Source organism: Oculina patagonica, chromosome 13 (assembly GCF_052425735.1).
Source record: "Oculina patagonica isolate OP01 chromosome 13, crgOcupat, whole genome shotgun sequence".
NCBI lineage: Eukaryota > Metazoa > Cnidaria > Anthozoa > Scleractinia > Oculinidae > Oculina > Oculina patagonica.
In genome coordinates, this window is record NC_135770.1 from 11,905,156 (window position 1) to 11,918,865 (window position 13,710).

The window sequence follows — 13,710 nt, forward strand, 5'->3', positions numbered from 1 at the left end:
GATCTCTTCGTTGAATTTCCTTATGGAATACAGAAACTCTTCTTATCAGCTCTGCTTCTACTGCAGATTTGTGTTGATGTGAGTTTCCATGTTCCAAAACAGCAGTGCGCTTAAATCTTACAGAGGCTTGAACGTTAAATTTACTTGACTTGTTTTGTAAATTGATCTTGTTGTGCTTTTTGCATATAAGACAAAACATTCCAACGCCCTCCTCGTATAGGAGCCAAAAGTAGCCAGTCTTTTCACAATACGATAGAGCTGGATCAAGGAGCCACTGATGATTAAAGCAATCCTTTCCGGGCCCACGGCATTTAATCCGCTTCAATTCCTGGGAGCTTAGATTTACGCAGTTCTTTTGCGAGCAAGTGTATTTACTATGGACTATGGAAACATCATTAAACGCTTTCTCTATAAGTTCTTTCCAGTCTTGAGGAGTGTCAGACGTATTGGGGACTTTATTTGCCGGCAGTTGGCTATTTTCACTCGCACCGGTGACTGACGACGACTCAGCGGATGAAGTACTTGTTAGCTCTTTACTATTTTCACTCGCACCGGTGACTGACGACGACTCAGCGGATGAAGTACTCGTTAGCTCTTTATCGTTTAAGGCAGTACCTACGACATAAACAGGTATACTTTATGGGTCTTTATACACACGGTTTAGTAATAATAAAACTTACATGAATATAAGGCGTCCTAATTTCACGCGGTAAAATTTGCACGTGCAGCAACACTTTGCTAGCGGCGACAACACGCCGACAAGACAAGTCATTTCACAACACGCTGACAGCATGAAGTTAGTTTATACGAGCCTCGGCTCGGTCAAATTTCATTGAAGAATCGTTACTTATGAAAGTGTTTGCGGATATTAGCGAGGAAACCAAAGGGAAATCTCTTCAAAAAGGCATTTGTATTATAAAGCGATTGAAACTGCAATTTTGCCGTGTTAAAAAAATTCAGTCACTGTCCAGTGATTTTTTGCGGCGAGTTCGACGACTGGATAAAACTACGAATGGAAAAACAATGATAATAATTAAGTTTACATACCTGTTTCTGTTTCCGGTCTTGACCTTTTGTTAAGATATGCTAATATACTGCCGCCTCCCGTACGTTTTCGTCTTGGTTCCATCATCGCACATGGACCAGAACTGAAGAGCGAATGTGATCGAGGCAACTATTGACACCAGTCCCTCTCCTGTTTAATCGACGTGGGTGACTACGCAAGTAAACTATCGCGTGTTGAAATCGTTATACAGCCGTAACCTTTCAGAAATATACTAATACAGCGACAAAAAAAAAATGGACACAGCAAAGAAAGCGTTTTTTTTTTATTCCATATTTCATATTTAACAGGTGAGAAATTGTGTGACTCGAGAAACTCAAGGAACTCGAATGAAATTTAATGTTAGTTAATGTTAGAAGGTCTTAGAAAGTAGGCGGCGATGATTTGGAAAGTAGGCGGCGAAATTCGCCGGTTGCCGGCTTCTATTGAAACCCCTGACACAGGTTCATATGGTGTGCTCCACTTGTTTTTCCTTGGCTGCTTGACAAGCACATAGTCTCCTAGTAGCAGATTGTTCTCTTTGGTCTTTCTCCCTTCTCTCTGTTGCTTCATTTTCTGCTTGTACTCTGCGTCTCTGCGGTCAATGATGTCATCCTTGTCATTTCTCTGCGGTTCAGGTTCGATGTAATCCAGCTTCGTTCTCACAGGTATCCCCTTAAGGGCGTCGTAAGGTGCGACACCTGTAGCTGGGTGCGGTGACGATCTGTAAGCGATCAGCATGTCTTGAATCGCATTTCTCCTCTCAAGATGGTTTTTGCCTTGCATACTTGCAATTTGTTCTGTCTTGTTTAGGGTTTGCATGAATCTCTCTACTTCTCCGTTCGCTCTTGGGTGAAGAGGTGTCACCCTGTGGTGCTGAAATCCTTCCTGCTCAGCAAATTCATTGAACTCTTTAGAGTTGAACGGGGGTCCATTGTCACTCTCAATTCTCCTTGGGGTTCCATAGGTAGCAAAGATGTGCTTCAATCTCTCCTTGTTAGTCTGGAAGTCGGTTGATGGTAGAGACTCTACCACTGGGTATCTGGTCCTCTTGTCAATCAGAACGAGATTGTAGTGACCATCTGGTTACGGTGCACCATGGTCTATGAAAAGTGTGTCCCAAGGACGGTTTGGGTTGTTGGTTACCTTGATTGGTTCTTCTCTGTTTTCTTTCGTAGCTACTTGGCACTCATAGCATTGGTCGATAGCTGTGTTGATCATGCTGTTCATTAGTGGGAACCAGTATTTTCCTCTCAGCATTTGCTTGGTCTTGGTTTTTCCTAAGTGTCCTAGGCAGTGTCCTAGTTTAACCACTTTCCTCTGGAGTGCTGATGGTAGGACTATTCGATGTTCTCGGAAGATAAGTCCTTCTGCAACTGATAACTCTTGCTTCACATGTAGGTAGGGTTCAAGGTCTTTATCTCTCTTGTGCTTCTCCCAGTCCCCTTTAGCGATCCTCTTGGCTAATCGCTGCCTGATCTCATCTTTCTGGGTTTCCTCTCTGATTCGTGTGACAACTACAGCGTGCTCTGCATTCACGTTCCATCTGATTATCTTCTCAGTTTTGTCATCTCCTTTCTCAGGCAGAGGATGTCTGGAGAGGAAGTCTCAGGGGTCTGCCTCATCTTTCCCTGGTTCGTAGACTAACTCGTAATCTAGTCCTGCATCTCCATGATCCACTTCTCGATTCTTGGTGGCACCTTGGCCTTTACTTTGTTGAACAAGGGAATCAGTGGCTTGTGGGCAGTCACAATTCTAAATCTGGGTGCTCCAAGTAGGTAGATTTTTAGCCTCTCCTTGGCCCATTTGATTGCAAAAGCGTCTTTCTCGGTTTGACTGTACCTCTTCTCAGTGTCTGTCATTGTTTGGCTGATGAAATGTACCGGTTGTATGCCTCTGTCTGTCTTCTGGAGCAGGGCTGCTGATAGGCCTTCATTGAAGCTTGCCTCTGTACGGAGAATTATGGGCTTGCTTGGGTCAAAAAATGCCATAGTCTTCTCGCTTGAGATGCTATCTTGTATCTTTCTGAATGCTTCCTCTTCTTGTTTGCCCCAATAGAAGTTGGTTTCTTTTCTGGTTAGCTGGTACAGTGGTGCTGCTACGGTTGCATAGTTCTGTATGAAGTTGTCCAGGTAACCTGCCATTCCAAGGAAACTTTGCACTGCCTCTTTGTTCTCAGGCACTCCACATTCTTTGATTGCTTTTACTTTGTCAGGTGATGGTTTCAGTCCATCTTTGGTGAAAACATGTCCGAAAAACTCAATTTGTTCCTTTCCAAATTGACATTTCTCTCTGTTAAATGTGATTCCATGATCTCTTGCTCTCTTGAGGAGAGTCGTCAGTACTTCACTATGTTCTTTCTGGCCTCTTCCTCCCAGGAGTATGTCATCCCTTTGGTTTAAACAGTGGGCTATGTCCCCAAAGATTCTGAACATGGCTTCGTCGAAGACATCTTGGGATGATTTCGTTCCAAACACCAATCGCTGGGATCTGTAGTTTCTCCAGGGTGTGCTGAAGGTTGCCACTTGTCTCATGGAGGGGTCTAGAGCTAGCTGGTGGTATCCCTGTCTGAGGTCCAGCTTCGTAAAAATCTTGCAGTCATGCAGCCGGTACACAAAGGCTTCTACTCTTGTTGATTGAAGGCATTGGCTTCGCTTCATGGACTAGTTTGGAATCCTCATGTCGATGCTGGCCCTGATCATGTGGGACTCTAACTCTTCATTCTTCTCATCTGTGAATTTTGGTTTGGGCTGGACCACCAGTGATGAACACCAGGTAATCGCCTCTCCATCTGGGACTTTCTCAAATATCTCCTCTTTCACTCCCTGATCAAGCCAATCGTTGAGTGGTTTCTGTAGGTGATATGGTACAGGGCGTGGTTTCTGGGCCACAGGTTCTGCATCAGGTTCCATTTCTAGCTTGACTTCAATCTTCTTGCCTGTACTCTTTTCCCGAAAACAACCTATCCCTTGAAATACATTGCTGTATTCGTCCAGTACTGCTTCAATGTTGTCATCTTGTGTTTTAGCAGTTTTGATTCTCAGTTCATTGGTTTCTTTAAGTGTTCCTTCCGGATCGATTTTGAGCATTCCAAGCTCCAACAGTGTGCTCTTACTTAGGAGTGGTGGGGAATCTATCTTCCCTTGGATTACTAAGAACTTGCTCTGTGCACCTTGGTTCTTGTTCCGTAGTGTTGCAGTGAATTCGCCTTTGACTGTTAGATTGGACTGAAGTGTCTTCAGAGTGTCTCTACTGGGCTCTAGGTTCTTGATTTCTTGTGACCTGTGCTTGAGGGCTTTGAACTGATATTCATCCATCACATTTGCGCTTGCTCCACTATCTGGTTCAATGTCTCCAATGTCGATTAGCACTGTCTCTTGATTCTGGCCTGACCTTATCTTCTTCACTCGGTGTAGGTGTTGTGCTGTCTCCTGAAGGTAAATGTAATCATCATCTGAGCCACTGCTTGTCTCCTCGGCCTCTGTTGTTTTCTTGATTTGCCCTCTTCTTTCTTGAGGTTGGGCACCGGTTGTACAACATGACGCATAATGGTTGTATTTGCCGCACTTTAAGCACTGTTTCCCATATGCCGGGCAGTTTCGGCCTGGGGTGTGTGTTCCTGTTTTCCCACAGTAGCTACAACGTTTGTCTTTCTCTTATTTCTTGTGTTTCTGGGGGGTCGCGTCTTTGACCTGCTGGTTTATGTCTTCCCTCTGGCTCGCTTCTTCACGAGTTCGCTGTCCTTGATGGTTTGTATCAAGTGTTCCAGTATTCTGTCGTCTGTTTTCTTGCCGAACTCGCAATCCTTTGATTTTTCGCGCAGTCGCGGCGCGTACGTGACAACACTCGCTCCTTCGACTGGTTTTTGCTTGCTAAACGTGAATCTGCCGTGATGTTTGTTCTTTTTCGGCAGGAAATAGTTGTCTAATTTCCTTTTCAGCTTCTTGTAATCATTGTCTCCGACCACTGGCGTTGTTTCTGGTAAGTTGCGAGCGAGTTTCTTGATTTCTTTGCCACCATAGATCTTCAAGGCGCTAACGCGGTCTTTGATTTCTGTAATTTCGAAATATGTAATTTCTTCAATCCATTCTTTCCACACTCGTCCAAATATCCAGGGGATTTCGACGATTTTCTTCTTCTCTGGCCTTGGTTTTTTTCTCTGAAATCCGCAGTCCTCGTCGCCAAATGTAAGACAGTCAGTGAACACACCCCGTGTTGGATAGAACTGATTTAATGCAATATCACGTGATACAAGGTAGGTTCGCACTGCGTGCGGAGGAATGGATACTACACCACTTCAAGGGCAAAAGTTACATTTTTGAGGAAATTATGCTGTAGAAATAATAGTATAAACTTGTAATGTGACACATGGGGCTGGGTCGCACTAGGGTCCAAACATAAAATTAAGCCAGTGTCTAAAAGTTGAAAATTACAAAACTGCAAACAGCAGTGTGACAGATTGGAAGATTTTTTTAGGTCACATCCCTGCCCTCCCCCCTCCCATCAGATACTGCATCTTATTCTAACATTTGTTGCCCGAACACTTGGTTCCGAATTTCTGATTGATCTTGTGCGCAATTTCATCCTATACTTTGAACAAATCTTTGCTCTCATTCTGTTCATGATATCAAACCATAAGCTAATCAGAGTTCTTTGTTTGTTTTCTGACTATTTATCATACTGCTTATTCTCCATGCAGATGGCAGTTAATTATAAACTGGATTGTAGTGTTCAACTGCATTCACCTCATTAAAGAACCATTGACCCATGAAGAGTGTAAACCATAAACAGTGTGCCCCAAATGTTTACTGAGAAATAATAAAAAGTATTAATTTTGTCGTCTGCCACAGAATGTAGCTTATATATAAACTAATACAGTTGCTATATGAAAAAACAAGCTTATAACTTTGAGAAACATTTAACCCTTTTCTTCTTTGAAATACAGCTTGTTTCATTTACTTTTGTTGTGTTGTGTTCCAGTTGACCTGTGATGTGGACAACAATGCATCACATGACCAGAATGTTTCAGCTCACTCACAAATTTTATCACAAGTCTTGACAGTGGTAAGTTGTGCAAGTAGTGTAAAACCTAGGGAAAATTACAAGAAAGATATTCATACTGAACAAGGTATTGTAAATGAAATAATTATATCATAAATAATTTACATACATTGTACTTTGTCCTGTGTTCTCAATTCACTGTACTACCATCTATTTGTGTACGAAACACACAAAAAATGAAAATGGTGAAAATGGTGATCCCATAATGGGAAAACTTGTCTCCTCTGCTGTGATGGATCGTGGAAAGCAGCCCAATACTGCTGAGCATTAACCCATTGACTCCTATACCAGCCGTGACTGGCTGCGCATGACAACCCCTGAATTTTCTTAACCAGCTGTAACCAGCCGTAAAAAGTGCATTGGGACAAATGCCCGTTTAGTCTGCGTGGCTAAACTTCATGGCATTTTTGCAAAGATGTTTAATGTGACACATACTTTTTGATAACTTGTGGTTTTCATACCTATTATCCAAGAAAGAAGGGTGTGGAATTGTGGTCTGTATACCTCAGGGTTCTCATTAAGTTTTAAAGTAGACGGCTGAGAGTTAATAGGAGACATGAGCCTCTAGGGGGGTCTGCGGCACACCCCCCCCCCCCCAGGAAATTTTAAATATGTAGAGGCTCAGATATGCCATTTTGTGCACTTTGCTAAGGCATTTCTGATTAAAAAAAGACATTTTTAACAAGAAACTAAACAGATGAATTTTGCTAAAAAAAAATTTTCTAATAATTTTATTGTAACTCTGTAACTAACAAGGTCAGACAACACCCCCAAACTGGCCAATGTCTTTTGGCACACCATAAAGTATACTGTCAGTCCTTCAGTCCACTTGAATGCCATTCCTGGCAGTAGCAAAAACAATAAACATTTATTTTGTCACTGTTTGTGTGTTTTGTTTTGAATTTGTTTCAACCTCTCCAAAAATTAGCTTGACTCACCATTTGGGCCTGCTATAGCGAACTAAAAAGCAAAGTCATCTGTGTCAGATCTCAAAGCTGAGTCAGAGTCACTGTCACTTTCTGAACCTTTTGGTGGTAGATTAATTGCCTCTAAAACAGCATTTATGTCCTCCTCAATAACATTTTCCTCATGCTCTCTATCTTCTGTGAACATCCACTTTCCTATCAACCAACGATTCCATGTTTGTTCGGGACTAAACGTTTGAAGCGGCACTGACCATCGATGATTCTACGTTTGAGTTTGTGGCTGCCGTCATTTCAAGCAAGTTTTCCTCGTCAGTTCTTTTCTTTTTTAAAAAGGCCAACATGGTTCTTTGTGCCATAGGCCATTGAACTGAAAAAATATGGCGGCTCGCGGATCGGCAGATTGACTCGGAGGAAAACATCAGGTGGAAAACTTTGAAAAGTCATGTAAAAGGTTATGAAAAGTCATGGAATTTCAAAACCTCAAAAGAGTATGAACACTGTTCATTTGGTCTGGCTTGTATATCTCAAGGGTGAGGTATAATTATAGACCTTTAATTTATCTATTTTGTTATTTGTCAGCCTTTCAATACCTCCAGTTGGTTTTCCATCTTCAAGTCCTGCTTGACCCATTTGCATTTTTAGCAAGCGAAAGTGTGACCCCAAATGTTTCTGAATGTGCCCAATGCACTCCAGCTTGGTGACCTCTCTGTCACCATAAAGAGCTTCATTTACAATGAGTTTCTGGAATGAAAAATAGTGGACCCTGAGGGTGCGAAATTAAAAAATAAGAGCGCATGGCAGAAACTGCACATACCGGAGAGGGTGAACATGCGATGTATAACCGGTGACCCTCCCGAAAAACGTCGGTCTTAGAAGACTTGAGAAGAATGGACATCTGCTGCAGGCTAGCCAGAGAGGGGTGAAATGACACACAGTTGGCCGTCAGGTCGAATTGGGGGCAAAACGTAAATACCCCTGGATAAGTAAATTCGCTACAGTGAAGAAAACAAAAGAAAGCCAGTCTAAAGGCTGCCCAAATCATACCCAAATCCCTTTCCCTTAACCAGGAACGCAAAATGGGACGTATAGCAAGTAAAACCTCTGGCGTGACCAGTTGACGTAAGATACGGGTGTTACCCTGGAGACGGAGAATACCACGAAGGACTTTGTGTAATAATAGTTTACCCTTTAGGGGATCCCCATGCCCCCGGGAAATATGGAGATTGCGTACAGCAGCCAAATACAGTTTGATGGTACTGTGCTTAACTTTTCTGGCCAGGTAGGACGCAAAATAATAAGGGTCCCCTCTGAGGCTGGCAGAATATCCCCTTCGCTAGAGATATGTCTATTCATAAGACAAAATTGTATGAATTGTTTCTCCCCAGTTGCATACGTACGGTTAGTGGTCCATGCCAGGCCCCAGTTTGCATACATCAGGACTTCGTATTTCAAAGGGTCTTGAGGGAAGGCAGGATGGTGCAAGGGGTTTGTTCCGCTATAGGGGCAGCGGCCCGGAAACGGGAAACCTGAAAGTGTGGGAGTGCATCAGCAATCTCATTGGAGACCCCCCGGGACATGGCGGGCCCTGAAAAAAAAGTTATGCTTCATAGAAAAAAGGACAAGGAACCGTAAGAGATCCATAATGCGGGGAGGTTTGGAGCCACCTGAATTTAAGATAGCAACTACAGACTGGTTATCGCACCAAAACTGGATGCGCTTCCCAGAAAAATATGGGAACCATATCGCACATGCTACAATTATGGGGAAAAATTCTTGCCATTCGATGCTTATTCCCCTGTCTTTGTTAAGTTGCATGTGGAGAGGCCATCTGCCCTGGAACCATTTCCCTTTAAAATATCCCCCAAATCCAATGGTACCGGAAGCATCAGTATACAAATCCATGTCGGGGGATGGGGTGATAGTGGAGTCTAGGAAAAAGTCTACGCGATGGGGGGCTTAATGAGGCGACGCCAAGGCCTTGGAATGGCTGAGAGAGCGCGGGAACGGATGGACGCTGGCTGAGTGCTTCGGCGAGAGAAAGTTGAACGGTCTCACGGATGGCGGCCAATTGTGCGGCTGTAAATGGCGCGGATGGTTGTTTCAGCCCGTCCTCCAGTGCATCTTCGTCTGGGCCGATGTTTGGCAATCCTCATTGATGTCCAAGGAACTTACCAAGGACAACTCGTATCAATCGTCCATGTCCGAGTCGGGCTTGTTGGTGTTGGTGTTTGCTGTTCGCTCCACTGGACGTGAACGGACGGCGGGTGCCTTTGCTTTTTGTTTCTGAACGCGACCGGTGGACCTTCTATCCTTCAACTGGCCATGTTGCACGCCCTGAATTGCGGCTCGAAAGCGTTTTGTAAGCTAGGTTTTATTACCATCAATGGGGAGACTTAAGGCTTGCAACCGTAGGCGAAGGACTTCCGCCGATAGCGAAGCCAAATTCAGGACTACGCGTGCGGGAGTAGATGGTTTGGAAGCACCTTGGAAGCACCACGGGACGAGCCATTACAAATCACATAAGCCAGACAGCTGTCTGAGGCATGGCAAAATGTGTACTATAGACAACAAGAACTGCTTGCAGCATAGATCGTATTATTAGACATGAATAGAGGTATTATTAAAACCAGCCATACAAAATGCGTAATATAAAAATACTAGACGATATTGCAACATGTACACTGTAAGAGTCCATTATAACCATTGTCTTGTTGAGACAAGAAAAGGTCTAAAGATCTGTTGCATTACATTACACTAGAACATAAATAGAAAACCCACTAGGGGCCTCGGGAGCGTCACGCTCCAATAACTGCGCTTTAAACGATTCTCTTTAAAGCTTTATTAAATACACAGCAGAAACACTTTTTATGGTGTTCTTTCGACATTTTCTACAGTCTATGGCTGATGGTAGAGCCTGAAATAAGGAGTAGCACTAAGGCCAACGTCACAGTCAGGACAAAAGTAACGTGTCTTCTTGATTTGGCCTGCATCATAGCAATCTTTACACCTCCTTTCTTTTCTTTTACCCTTCTCATTAGCTGGGAGAAAGTCAAAGAAGTGTCTTTCAACATGTCTAGCAAGTAAATGCTCATCAGAGGGCCCCCTCTTCTGACTCCTTTTTCCATGGTGTGGTGATTCTTGACAACAGCCAAGGTATTTGGACTATCAGCATCGTCAAATTCCACCTCTGAATACAACTGAGTAGCACTGGAATCCTCCTCCTCGCTATTCTCTTGTTTCGAACTGTGGATTTTTAATCTGCTTGCACCAATTTCTTTTCCTGTCTCGTTCGAAGTTGAAGGTTGTGGAGTTGGCTGTGGCTGGTTATACCACGAACCCTTGTCGCTGGCAGAGAGTGTGATTTCTTCGCTTCATCGATTGAATCTTTGTTCGCTTTCTTAGGCGCGGGCTTTTTCCTACCTTTAGCCCAGGGTGAACTCTCACGTTTCCGCTTTTCTGATCGTTTCATGGTCGTTTCTCGACAAATTCGCCTAACATTTCTCCTCGCCTTGACCACAAATAAAACACAAACTCTTCGCGAACAAATTATGTAATTTGAGCATCCCCGGATGTATTCCCGCGCGAAACTCACAGGAGGTCCGAAGTGTTGACATGTCATAACACCTTTGGTGATTAACGTTTTAGTCACGCAAATCACAAAATTTGCAATAACTCTGCTAGAAAAATTTGTACTGAAATAATTTTTTTTAAAAGAAAATCTGAAGATTGGCCTTTCTCATGATAGCTTTTTTTGATTTTGCAAAATTCCACCCCAAAAAGGTTATCAGTAACCTTAACCCCCACTCTGGGTTGATTCGTTTCTTGAGTTCATTAAGGATTTTGGGTTGTGCATCAAGAAATTGCTTGACATCAAAGTGTCACCAAGCATTTCATGCATTAGCGTGATGATACATTCCACATTATCACTTGCAGAAGCATGGGGCACTCTGGCGACTTGGCTCACTGGTCACTGTTGTAGTCAGATTCAAAATCTGGATAGTACTCCTTGACATCTTCAACAAGTGCGATGAAGGAATTCATGACATGACATGATGATCTAATCTTGTTTGATAGAAAGAGAACTGGTCTCTTTTCAGAGTCTTTTTTAAGTGTGAAGCCGCTTTATATTTTCAGCCTGTTTAGAAAGAAACAAGCTGTTTAATCCAAGGGTGAGCAAGGATGATTCCTGGGTGAAATACTTATCTGTTTGCAAAGTAAAGCTACAAGCCTTTCCATTTCACTTTTTAGTAGAACAATTTCCTCTTGGCACCTCTTCTTTAACAGTAAAGTTCTCCTTGTGGAAGTGGGTACATGTGCCAAAGAAGGCAGGGACTGATGATTGGCGTTACGATCAGTTAAAGGATCCTTTACTGAATTAAACATCAAGGAAGCAGCACCCTGAAGGGCATTGTGGCAGGCTATTGCCTTTGTGATGTCAGTCACCTTTGTGATCTGCCTGGACAGCTTTATTGCAATGGCTTGACCATCAAAAAAAAATTATGTATTGTTATTGGATGATAGCAGCAGACATGCATACAATTTTTTTATATTTTAATAACAAGACCGTTCATGTATGTTTCTTGATCAATGCTTTAAGCCTCATTACAGATGTAACTCTTTGAGGTCCTTAGTAACAATGAAATGAACATGACAATAAATACATGATCATTACATTAAATAATAAAATTAATTTACAGCTGTGAAAATGTATAAATAATGTACATCTACTTTACTATATTACAATAATTATTATCACTTCCAACCTATCATTGCATGCTTGCATGTGCTTAAGTATTCAGCTCTGTATTCTGTATTTCCATTTAAAGGAATGTGACTCATGGTTAACGTGTCATCTGGCATCCCAAAGTGAATTTTTCATTGATCAATCGACAAAGTTTCTATTACATAAGGAAAAAATAGGAAACACTCAACTTTTCACTCACACTGTCTTAGCTTGTGATACATGTGGGAAATAGTAACATCAAATTGGGAGTTGTCGTTTCTGCTTGCTCCATCTCTGTTTGGGTAGCTTCTATTCCGTCTTTGATTTCTTTCGTGAATTAGCCTATTTCATTGGAACCCATAGGGTGTTCTAGTTGGCCCACCAAAGCTTGTCGCCTTCTCGTATGAGCAGCTCACCACATCCACAATCAGTTTTGTCACATAGTGACGTAGTAGCATTTGTCAGGGATGAAATCTTGAAGGACGTACTCTAAGAAAGTGTCCATAAATGTTGGTTTTAGCTTTGACTCAAAGTGATTATCTATGTGACTCATCACATACGGTATTATACATACAAAAAGGTACCAGCGCCAGTGTGAACGTTTCAGGTCCTTGTCCCTTTTGTTTTCTTGCCTGCTTGGTGGCCAAGAGGGCGACCAGACATTCCGCCCTTTTTCATTTTGATCAACATGTAAACATCATAAGAACTGTCAATTGATGTGAGTATTGTTACTGGCTTGTTGTCTTTCCACTGTAAAGCCAGCCAGACATCCCTTCCCCATCTCATGCTTCCCCTTTGCTTTCTTTTAGCCAAGTGTTTACTGTTCTTCATGGAATTGGGGAATCCCATTCTATTGTCAGCAGCAGTTCCAGTAGCTGGAATTATGAGACAAAACAGATCCTTCACAAATGTTACAGATGTATAAAAATATAAATGGTAATGTTGATTTATTAGAGGTTGTACCAGCTTTGTAAATACATCATAGCCTAGTCCATTGGCACTAGCCACAGCGGCAGCATTCCTTCCAATTGCTTTTTCTTTCAGCTGTAGCCCAGTGCTACTTACTGCAAAATTTTGGGGATTCTACAGCTATGATTTAATTAGATCTCCTTGTAAATACAATTCAAAAGTAAATCAGTAACTGTCATATAAAATCTGCATTTAATGGATGGTCGATGTGTGCTTGTCCAGCATGTCCTGGTGAGATCTTTTTGAATCTTTATTCGTTTTCGCCTCCTGCTGGACATCTTCGATCACTGCCCACGCGTGCTCCAGGGATTTTTCCATGTCTTTGATATTGACTTTGACACCGTCAATTTTTTCTTTGAATTCGCATCTTAGCTCGGACATTTGGGAGTGCATTAGTGAAAAGTTGTCTTCCATTCTTGATTCTAAAGAGGTTAGCTTGTCCATAATCATCCTCAAAGAGACTTGGTCTTCGGAATCCAGCTTGCTCGAAGTCATGTCAGGTTTTTCTTGGCTTTTTAGTCTTAGTCTTCTCTTCGGAGTCGGGTCTTCTACACAACTCAGCGAGCGAACCTGCCATTTTGACATCATAAGGTCAGGATAACGCACACGGTATTTTCCATATTAGGCTTTAGTTATTTCAGTTCTCGGCGGCGCTTTTTTGAATGTCGAAGCCTTCTGGGCTTCCCCGGAGCGAAAATTTACTCAGCTCGTACATCTTGATGCTTTATCAAATTACACCCTTGTGTGTTTGTCAGGTTCTTGGTTGAGAATTTGAGGAAGTGTAGCCCTGACGTACTTCCAGCGTAGTAGTTACTACTGCACTCAACTGCCACATGCTCTTTTCCACAGCTTTGTTTTTTCCTTCTTTTGTTTGTTTTTTTTTTTTTTGCTGTTTTCCTGGTCCAATGTAAACTCTACAACAAAATTGTTTCGTTCTCATACAAAACCTTATAAATGAGTTTTAAGGATTGTGGCTCGATCTTATTGTT

At 42.4% G+C, this 13,710-nt stretch overlaps 2 pseudogenes across 1 annotated transcript in view; one reads left to right on the top strand and one right to left on the bottom strand.

The window, feature by feature from the left end:
- Positions 1-13,710, top strand: part of LOC144636165 (uncharacterized) — a 46,145-nt pseudogene that overhangs the window by 3,895 nt on the left and 28,540 nt on the right. The window contains exon 2 of the transcript XR_013567476.1: positions 6,023-6,106. The product of XR_013567476.1 is annotated as an uncharacterized LOC144636165 (transcript). The remainder of the gene's footprint in view (positions 1-6,022; positions 6,107-13,710) is intronic.
- On the bottom strand, positions 7,729-8,571 carry LOC144636942 (uncharacterized; annotated as a pseudogene).